At 34.8% G+C, this 12,007-nt stretch overlaps 1 protein-coding gene across 1 annotated transcript in view; it reads right to left on the bottom strand.

Annotated features, from left to right (window-relative positions):
• Positions 1–12,007, bottom strand: part of LOC140747842 (laminin subunit alpha lam-3-like) — a 79,538-nt gene that overhangs the window by 23,924 nt on the left and 43,607 nt on the right. The gene's annotated exons all lie outside the window — the stretch shown is intronic.

Below are 12,007 nucleotides of genomic sequence, written 5' to 3'. Positions count from 1 at the left end.
ACCATCATACATATTTGTAGCGGATTATTGCGATGTAGTTTTAATCTTAACTTAATAGCATGGATTTCCGCTAAGTGACACCTAATACAATTAACTATGTAGATACCTGTGCTCTAGTTTAAAGGGTGGTAAAACTAACAAGTCTCCTAAACTTTGCTAGGGGAATCAACGAAGGACATTTCGTGAAATTACATTGCTAGCACTAAATTCTCAGACAACCAATTTTCGCCTCTTTTAAAATCTTCCTAGAACTTATATCTTAGGGACAACGAATAATGACTCCCTTAAAAACTCAGTTTTAGAAATTCTTCTCTATATTTCATGGACTTTAATTTATTTTATTTAATTTTAATTAATTTAATTTTAAGTTAATTTTATTTATTGTAATTTATATAATCATACGTATCATGATTTTCTGTAGAACCCCCATCAAACTTGAGGCAATTAGGTATACTGTAGAAAGGCTGATATGAGTGGTTATTACCAGATAAAATAAGATAAAATGCTCATCTGCTGCTTCCATTACCTAAAATACTTAAGACTTTTGTTCTCTTTTATCCTTCTTTTATCTTATCAAATGAAAATAACACAGATATAGTTAACATCTTAATACATATTTACTTACAACATAGTTTAGCATAGAAACGAGTATTTTAATTACCTATGAGATTATTCATAGATGGAAACATTGAAATATAAAAAGGTACTGTGTATAATAATGTAATTTCAAATATGTAAAGAAAACCACATGACAAAGAAGCATGTTTGACCATTTGTAATGTATGTCGGCTAAAGAATTGGCGTCTAAAATGCTGTGTTAAACCTGATGTGGTCTAAGATAATAATTGCAAAGCTAATATAATGTACATAGGTCAAGACGAAAGAATATTTTTTTGATAAACAGACAATTTGTAACTATATACTATATACTCATAGGTATATACTGTATATACCTACCAGACTATACTACAGATTTGAATTTGAATTTGAATAAAAGTGCACATAAATCATTTAATTTTGAAATTGTCTTTAGGACTAAAAATCTTACTTTGAAAAACAGTTTAAGGTAGGTTAGATTGGAATGCTCCATATACTTGTAAACATATTATAATGTTACTACACCCGTCAAACAACTAAAAACTTGAACAGCGAAGGGAAACGGCGCTCCCAGCAGCGATACTCCACACATTTTTTTTTTTATAATATAACAGTAGCAGACGAGCATGCAGTCCACCTGATGGTAAGTGGCTACTGCCGCCCATGGACATCTGTAATCAACCCCCGATAGGATTAGATATTTCTACCTGAGGTCGGCCACAGATGCGCCGCTACCCCTGAGGACTAAGCTGGAACGCCTCGGGAAAGTCTGTCTCCCTTACCACACCCTTCAAACCGGAACACAGCAGCGCTTAACACTGCTGTTATTAGGTAGAAATAGGTGTGGCGGTGGTGCCGCCGGAGTCGGACCATAAAGGGTTCTACCACCTTCAAAATTTTTAATTAGTTTCCAATACTCACCAAAACCATTATAAATTTCCCCAACAAGCCGCGGGGAATGATAACAGCCATCCATCAGCTTATCTGATCCGATGGAGATAGTGGCGGCCTTGTCGTAACTACATGATTTATTTTACTCTAATTTTTAAGATTTTTTACATAATTTTAAACACAATTTGAGTATCTTTAACATTTTATTCATATTTTTGTGCATGTGGCATGTTTGTCGTATTTTGGATTTTATTGGAGGTGTTGCATTAAAGTAATTAGGTATGGGAGGGACTTTAATTTTAGGGTCCGTGTCTTTAGGTTTATAATTATTCTGACTCTGCTTTATTGAATAAAACAGAAAAACCCATTATGTTTCTATATCTTTTGATATCATATCTTGAGATATGTAGCACATAAGACACGAGCGTAGAGTCATAGCTGCAAAGGTTAATATTCTTATTCACTGTGAATAAGAATATTAAACATATCAATGTTTAATATTCTTATTCACAGAGTCATATTATGCGATTTTAATTGCTAAATGTGAATACATTTATAAGCGTCATATCATCGCTAAAGGCGCCGGCACACGCACCGCGTCATCAATCACTTGATAATGACATCGCGACCTCTGGCGGTTTTATCGCGTTATCATTAAATGCAACTCATTTTACAATGCAGGACTGTTGAATGCTTCATTTTACATTTTTTATAGTCGAGTCTGATGCTAAAGCAGACTTAAAGGAACGTAGTCAACGCCTATAGACATTTGCAACACCAAAGAAGTCTCCAATATATCGCCGGCTTTGAAGGAGAACCCTTTTTACAACTCTTTTGAAGTGCCCCATGTCAAAGTGCTCCGGAAATACCTCAGGAAACTCTTTCTACATCTTGCACGTTCGTGGCAAGAACGTCAAATGAACTCATAGAATAAAGTGACAGATTTGTAAGACTAGTTTGGCAAAGGGACATATCCCGCCGAACTAGGTGATCATGCTCGGCCGTGCTACCACAGTTTCAGCTTGAATTTACATAACATCTTGAGAAAACTTCGACAGCGTGATTCAAACACACGTGGCACCATCTCTTGACGTGTAGCGGAGAATTGCTACAACAGTAACACTCTATTCTTATTGTAAGTCATCGTTCAATTCTTCTATGTCATTCCCTTTTAAAAAGAAGCACTATGAATATTTTAAAAGGTAAACGAAAATGTAATTGAAAAATGTATTGCGGTTAGGCGCAACCAACGTTTAGAATTATTTTAAAGTTCAAAAATAAAAGTAAAATGGTTAAGAATCTACAAATATGTTAAATCTACAAATGGCTAAGAATAAAAAACCAGGAAACATAGTGAAACAGAATAATATAATTCTTACGACTTCATTCTACTTAATATATAGCTGGGACATCTTGATACCCTGTTAAATCCCCAAATATCTTCGTTACAAATTAAACTTTCGCACATGGTATTTAAGATTTCGTCATCATTACAGCCGGGCTCGTTAAGATCGGAAGATTTATGGCGAGGAGGAGAGGTCTGTGTGGCCCCATTTCTCAGGGATACGGTTAAATTCAGGTACTTAATTCTCTTGTAAATTTGTTAAGGTAAGTGTCATATGGCGAGCGGTGAAACATTTAAGGTGCGTCTGAACATCGTCAAGAAGAAAATAAAAAAAAAATTGAAAATATTCGTGCTTTGTGGTCCATATTGAGTATAGGCCTTGTCACCACACTTTACGTTAGTTTAATCGGTTCTGTGCCTGTCTCTGTACACCCGCTGCCTTCTTCAGGACGTCAATCAACGTGGTTTGAACACTATGTGCAAGGCCAGGCGTTGCCTAGGTGTGGTCTTCTCGACAGGACCATCATGCAAAGTATGAACTCCACTCAAATATTATTCTGCCTTATCGGTTGCTAAATCTTGTAAACCGTATAGTATTATGAACAACTGCATTTTCTAAACCAGAAGATCTTAATTTGGTTCTTTAGTTTAGATACTTTGTGTAACGTTGTTCATCACATGCAATTATGCACAAGAACCTTATTGCTTGTTGTTTCATCGCTGTCTGTGAGACCAATAAATAAAGACGGCATTTTATTAAATTTGTTAGCCGAAGTGTCGAGATGTTAAGATACGTTAAACAAACTAAAACGTTATTTTATGTGTCACAACTTGTTTTCGCGAAGAAATTAAGGATTCAGATCTGAGATAATCAGAATTTGGCAATAAAGTGCACACTGGATGGAAGGGCGTTTAAAGTTGTGATACTTATCTAAAATTAAAGTGCAAAAAGCACTCATAGCACTGTAGTGACACTGATTTTAAGAATAAAACGATAAGTTAGGAAAATAAGTCCTTTTTATAATATAGAAGAAGAAGACGAGCATGCAGTCCACCTGATAGAAAGTGGCTACTGCCGCCTATAGACATCTGTAATCAACTCCAGATAGTATTAAATACCTGAGGTCGGACACAGATGCGGCGCTACTCGTGGGGAGTGAAAAGTATGTCTTCCTTATCACAAACTTCAAACTAGAACATAATAGCGCTAAACATTGCTGTTAATAGGCAGAGATAGATGGGGCGGTAGAGCTGCGGGACTTGAACCATAGAGAGCTTTAAAACCACGGAAATATCTTACACAATAAGTCCGGTAAACATGTCTATACTAAACTTTAAGAATTTTTACATATTATCAATTTAAATAAAATGAATGCAATTAAATACTTAGTTTCTCCATGGATATATTGTTACCTACATAAAATGGTGTACATTCTTAGTATATCTAAATAGGCAAAATATCTCAGAGGTAATTGAAAAAAATAATTAAACCATATTCCGTTACACCACCTCACGCTCTCGAGGAACCAGTATGATATTAGCTGTCACAACATCAGATTACTACAATGCATCAAGATATGATTAGACGAGCAGAGCAAAACAGGGGGCGCCCAGATATCTAATACTCAATTTTATCACTTGAGTAACTATGCATCCTATACCTACTTTTAGTATTAGTTGCACATTTAAAATGAAAATAAATGTAACTAAAGATTACCGTATACTACGGTAGCTGATACATGAACGTAAGTTCATGTCGACTACGCCAGCAACTGATGACGACAGTCGTTGACATAAACTGTTGCTCGTATATTGGCAGAATATTGTCACTCGTGTGTGTTCATCCTTATTTTGGTGGAATCGTCAAAATAAAATGACAAACGCTTTTATTCTTGAATTTTAATTGAATAAAAAAAATATATCACTTTCTTACTTCGTCGCTAATAAAATGACATACACACAACTCAAAATAGTCTACAAGAACAAATAAGCCTGGTCACCTCAATAATGATTAACAGCGCCCTCTACTACATTCAACACACTGTTTGTCGTGTGTTGCCTCCTTAACAAATAAATAAATTTTGATGAAATCGCTACGATACATTTAATTTTTTCTTTTAGTTTTTTTACCAACTATCTTGCTAACAGAAAAATGTTTATACACAACTCAAAATAGTCTACAAGAACAAATAAGCCTGGTCACCTCAATAATGATTTACAGCGCCCTCTACTATTACAACGTCTACCGGCGTAATGGCCGAGATTGTATCTGGTCTATTATCCCGATCCGCTCCCATTTGCCTCTATTGTTCCCGGCAACCGTCTCTATTGTTCACTGCGCCCGCCATTCACTTATCTATAAAAATATTTTAAGTACGCCCATTTTTTAATTCGATGTGCACGCAAATTGTTACCGAGTATCCGGTAAAAGGGATTTTTGCTGATAAGACTTTGTGTTCGCTGATAAATTGAAGCGTTTGTCTTATTTTGTACTGATTTATTGTAGGGTTTAATTATTTTTGCTATTTTTACGTAATAATAATGATTATGTATAAAAGTTTTTAGTACCTTACAAATATAGGTATAAGTAAAAATTGCTATGGGTATAGTATCTGTCATTTTTACTTCTACTACATTCTGTGAATACGTAGCTTCCTTTTCATACCAAATAACAATAATAGAGCATTTGGAAACAGATTTGGCACAGTGGTCAATCTACCATGCTACGACGCAGTCAATCATAAATATATATAAATTTAGAAGTCTGTCCTCAGCTAGTTCTGTATTTACGTACTTGTCCACTACGATACAATTAATCTTATCGTGGAATTGTCAATGTAGCGCCGATATTGTTGGAACTGTTGTCACTTTATCATTGTAACCTTATTAGATTAACTTTAAACTCTATTGACTGTGCTGGACAAATAAACACTTATTGTTAATCCAAATGTCAACCGACACACAATCCTTACAAATATTCTTTTAACACAAGAATTTACTAAAAAATCCACAAAACAATTTTTGTACACAAAAAATAGTATCTAAAAAAATTAACCCGTGCCTCGCTATCCCATATTTCCACCGTCGGGTGGTCGCCGTTATTTATCGACCATCCCTGCTTTAGTTATCGAACGGTTAAGTGGTGGGGCTACTTTTAAAGTTTTTTTGCCTTTTTTCATAGTTTTCAAAGCATTTATGTCATGTTAAGAAAATAAATTGGTTCCGAGATGGTGAGATACGTTATCTTAAATGAAATAACTTTGTTTAAGTACCCATGAAATAAATATGTTTATATGAGCCCTGTCATATTTGAAGTTAAATAGACCCTTATTTAGAAAAATATTAAACATATTTTACATACATAGTTACGCACATTATTCTACATAGACTGGTCTTTCTTAAATCAAGGTTGCACCCAGATACAAAATAAAGATATAAGTTAAAATCTTTAAAATTTGCTCGCGCGGGAGTCGAATCTAGAGCCTCGCATTTTAGACTGGTGTGGTTTGTATGCACCTAAATATGTCGTCAAATAAGTGTGGAATCAATTGCAATGTTTTCTATGGTACTACAAGAAATGTATTACCCTAAGAACAATGAAACCTGTGAGGTTAAAGCACAGAACCTTTAAAATAATATCTTACCAAAGAACTAAATGGCTTTTGAATGAAAATGACCACGCATTATGAATTACCATGTTTGCATTTTAATGACACTTCAATATTCAACGCTCATGTTGAACTTTGTTAATAAATAAAATTAGCAATTCAAATAAATACAAATTATTTTATGGTGGTAGCATTCTTTATGGCTATACTGCGGCCGCATTAACGCCACACCTAGTCTGCTTTATAACAGATGTTATAACAATATGTTTAGTTTGATAGTGGTACTCGTAGAACAGTCAGACACAATATTGTTTTCAACGACATCAACACATTTGTAAGGATCTTCCGAAAGATCTGATTTTCATGTTGTAGTCGGTAATAGATGCCCATGAATGGCAAAGAGCATTTGAAACATATTATTTTACTAATACAATTTTTAAAAAGTTGTCAACTTTTGTAAAATTGAATCTTTTTTAAATTTAACCAAAAACATATTTAGTCGGCAGAAAAGTATGGTTCCAGAGATTTAAATTTAATCGCCGATATGTTGCTACACTATACATCCAAATTAAAATATATAAACAAGAAACTCTACTTTGGGATATTAAATTAGAACATAGCAATGCTTAAAATCTATAAAAATGCAGGAATTGATTCTGCAATAACACCATCACAGCAATACGTTAATACTTAACTATTATACCTTTATATTTAATTTTATTAAAACTAAACTCTTGATATTTTTCACTATATAATCCAAGTTTATCAAACATCGTGGTGTCCGCACATCGGCGCAGGCGCAGTACCGATTTACTGCGAAGATAACTAAAACGTAACCAATACTGCACCTCTATCGCTAACTAAACATGCAGTCACTGGGGCTAACGACGCGAAGAATCGATTAAGATTTTATAAATACTTTCGTAAACTTAAGATACCGCTTAGCGATGTGAACGTTGTGTCTAATAAAAGCAGTGTTAAACGTTGTACTCTGGTTTGAAGAGAAGTAAGAAAGAAATGTATACGAGATATTCAAACTACGTCCTAATAAATAGGAATGTATCTGATATGTGACTGGCCTGAAACAAGAATTCTGTGGCGATGACAACATGAGAGACAGAAAGCACGCAGTCCATCTGACGGTAAGTGGTTACTGACTACTATCAACCCCAGATTGGATTAGATTTCTACGTGAGGCTGATCACAGATGCGTTATTACCACTGAGGACTAATTTGGAATGCGTCGGACTAATATGCATGCTTTACACACACACAGCATCGCTTAACACTAATGTTATAAGGCAGAAATAGGTATCACAGTTGTGCCTTCGGAGTAAAACCACAAAAGGTTCTACCACCTTTAAGGGTACGTGACTGCATGTATGATGTGTATGTGAGAGGCACCAGCGATGCATAAATGGCGAAATTTGTTTCAAGCGTAATCAATGTAGTAATCGATAGTAATCGATTGAATGATTAAATCATCATAAATTTCGCGAAAGCAGCACTTATGTACCGACAAACGGAATCGCAGCAATTTGTATCTTTAAAGGGCAATATAAAACCCTTTGCGGTACATTCGTGTAATTATTTAGGCGGTGTGATGAGTTAATTAAAGGAGATATCACGAAGCTTTTGACATTTATATTATGACCAATAGTTTCCGACAATCCGATAACTCGGAAGTTCTTTCAAATAAGAAGATTGGTTGTGATAATATCTTACGATGCAACGAAAACTTTAAGGGATGGACTTAATACAAGAGATTGTCTAGTTCACAGTATTGTCTACCTTTTAAGGCTGAGCTTCTTAAAATTATCATTCTACAGATACAAGATACATAGTAGTTATCCGGGGCCGCCAAAAAGTTCCCTTTAAAAAATAAATGCTATAAAAACGTACAACAACTACGTCGATGTTTCGCTGTCGACGTCGTCTAGCTTTCTTCAGGCAAGCTCTACTCCAAGTTAGGATTAGTTTAAAAGCAAATTAAGCAATTGCTAAGTATATTACGTCTTGCGCGCCTCATAAATAGCATAAAAACGTTTTGATTGATTAATATTTTATTATATTGATGTTATTAATTATATTTTTAATATATAAATTATATGTATTTATGACTTTATGGATAGATGACTACAAGGCCTGGATTACTTAGAGCGTCAAGTACCTAGTCTTAATCCGGCACTGATTCATACAAGAAAAACACCTTAAAATCTGATCTCCAAACTTGATTAAACCATTATCACGTTACTAACACGCCACAAAATAGCATTAAACAAGCCATAACTATGTGCAGCACACCTCATAAATCCTGGCAACATTGCGAACAAGCTACAGAATAATAGTCGATGAATAAATAGTAGCTAGGAAGTCGACGTGTAGCGCCATGCCGGTAGGCTCGTGTGATTGTGGTAGAGCGAAGCGGAAATAGTAGGTTTTGCACAAAATATTGAATTTTACAAACAAACCTTAATGGGCTTACAAATATTTTGATCTGATGAACATAGTAACAAAGGGATGACAGGTTTGTTTATTAATTTACGAAACTAAATGTCCCAAGAAGAATTCCGAGACGACCAAATATGAGGATGCTTAGCAAGGCAACCATAATGATTAAATATTTCAATTACGTACGCCATAACCGGCAAAAAGCGTATATTGGTGCACTTGTAATTTAGATGTTTTGAGTGCAGACTCAATTTCCCTTAATTATCCCCCTTGTTTATTAATATTACACGCTACTGAGGTTACCATGGTTGAGCAATTGTGTATTCGAACTCGTTCCTTTTCAATATCTTTCTGCTGAAGCTCAACCAAAGTATACCAAACTCTTAAAACTTTTCTCAAATGTTGTTACTCTATGTCTCTGTGTATTGAACTCTTGATATATGAAAATGAATACAATAAAATTAATATTTAAACAGCTAAAATCCCGTAACGAATAATAGTAATATTACACCACAAAAAATTCAAACGACATGGACATTCAATACCAAAATGCAAAACCACTATTCATTAACGTCTCTGCATATGCACGGAACATGATACAAGAAGCGATCACAAACCCGTCACACGTCACAAACTCGAGATTAGCGTTGTTCCACACTATCGCTCAGTGTGCACACACTAATAATATATAATATATGTATTCACACATATGCTAAGCACACCGAGTGATAGTGTGCTTGGCACTCCTTGCAGCCCAAACAACTTGATGGATATTAAAATATGAGGTGTCATTGGGTTCGTCTAAATTACAAAATCGGGAAGGATTTTCTTTCAGTTGAAATAAATATAGTTAAAATAAACTAAAAAACGCGCTTTTATGATAAATACAACTAAAAAGCTTTCGATATTCATTCTTTCATACATGCAGGGTAAGATAAGGATGTATGTTGATCTCTTTCTACTGAAAAACGGAGTTACTCACTGACAAACATACAAGTTAAGCTATTATAAAGCGTGTAAATCATTTAGAAGCAAAAATCCGACTGGTAAATTATCTATATGTCTACGGAAGCTTATTATAGTTAGCGTTTCGGAAAAGAGCGTATTATCGCGGCTCGTGTCGGTGGCAACCAATCTACAAAGTTAAACAATACAAGAAGCGGTCGGAAGTAGAATGGATAAATTTCACGTGCGCTTTTATCATTCGGACAGCGCATTAAGCTGTCTATCTTGGATAGCAGGAAGTAAACCTTTTCAAAGGCCTAATAGGCAGAAAACATCCGACATAGATTGGTCTCAGCGACCTAAATTGAGAAGATTTTCTTGATAAGAAACTTTAAAGGGTTTTTAATTTTATCAGAACGTGATAGTGAAGATAAACTCTAAAGGTAACGGTGGTGAGCGTGTCACTGGCCATTTGCTCCCACTTCGACAGCTTAGGCCACACGCAGTGGTGCGGCGAAGCGGAAATTTTACAATTTTATTCATTTTTCAATTTATCAGAAATTCATGAACCTCGTGGAACCTGGAGTTAGCTCGGTTAGAAAATATAAGTCAACACCTAGTAATTTATACTTGTTATAGGCACTACTGTTAGCATATAATAGGTATAGTAGATACAGAGGCTTAAAGTCTACTTGAAAAATCTATTATCTTATAAAACCAACCTGTGATACAGACTACTATGTTAAGCCAATTTACTATTGAGATTTCAGACAAAATTGTCATCAACAGCTTTTATACTATTTGTATGAATTCAGTCATCTGTTTCTTACTTTACTCGTACATAACCGTACGTACTTATTATTAAACACAATTAACGTAACCAACTCAGATAATATCAAAATTAAAAAAATCTCGTAGAATATAATCGCTCGCGCTTCCGCTTACACTAAAACCGTAGCCATAAAGCTAGGGTCAGACGGAGCGTTGGCGAGTCTACGGCAGCGCCTAAAATGGTCACGCTTACGACACACCAGCGCCACTAGCGGCAGGTAGCCTCGTTAACGTACCCCGGCTTCTAATCTGTACTTTTAATTAATTTGTACTTAGATTGTACATACCTGCATTTTAATGCCGCATAGATTAAGATTGTTAGCTGAGTTTAGTGTTAATCCAAACAGATTATGATAAGATTTTGGAGTCAAATTGTATTGTTTGAAGGATTATTAAGATAAATTAAACGTTAATAAAACTATAGCGTAGTAATAATTTATTAAACCTATTTTTTAAAGTGATAAAAACGCGGTTCGACTCCGGCAGTATCACCGCCACACCTATTTCTACCTCATAGCAGCAGTGGTAAGCGCTGCTCTTTTCTGATTGAGAGGGTTTAATAGGGGAAATGTACTTCTTTTAGGCGTTCTAATTTGGTCCTCAGCGACTGTGGCTGACATCAGGTAGAATCTAATCTTATCTGGGGTTTGATTACAGATGTTCATGGATAGCAGTAGCCACTTACCATCAAGTGGACTACATGTTCATTTCCTAATTTTATACTATAAAAATAGTATTTACGGTGTGTACTAGTATAGCAAAAAAAAATTACAATGATGACTTCCGATAGATAAGTACAATTCATCGAAGTTATCTAAGAGCAATGACCACTTAAACTACGAGCAAAACAGTAATAGAACACGGAAATTATTAACAGTATAAACGTCACCGTAATGTTACACTTTAGCATCAAAGCGAACGTTCTATAACTTTCTTACTCTACAACCAGCTATTATTCAACGCTGATAATTATATCTTAAGCACGCCCGCAGTAAGGGACATTAATTCTCGCTGACATAAAATTTTGTTGCGTTGCTGAAGTGATTCTGATATTTAATTAAAAGTGCTTTCGACACTTGCTGTTGACTTCTTTAAAAATGATATACGGAAAATGAAACTTGAATAACAGATAGTACGAGGAGAAATTGGTACCGAATAATGTTTAATATTTTTCTCTGAGAATTAATATTCCAATTGTAATCACCTTCTAGAACCTATTCATTTAATATTTGCATGTTATCCTAAAAATTAAATAATGTTTATTTATAGTTAAAATCCAATTCTACAGGTATAGAGAAAAATATGAATACCTTTACGAATAACTATACGAGTTATATTA

This window comes from Epargyreus clarus, unplaced genomic scaffold (assembly GCF_041222505.1).
Source record: "Epargyreus clarus isolate Ecla_fem2 unplaced genomic scaffold, WU_Ecla_fem_2.2 ptg000015l, whole genome shotgun sequence".
NCBI lineage: Eukaryota > Metazoa > Arthropoda > Insecta > Lepidoptera > Hesperiidae > Epargyreus > Epargyreus clarus.
The sequence above is the reverse complement of the archived record's forward strand: the minus strand, read 5'-3'. Positions and strand labels throughout refer to the sequence as shown.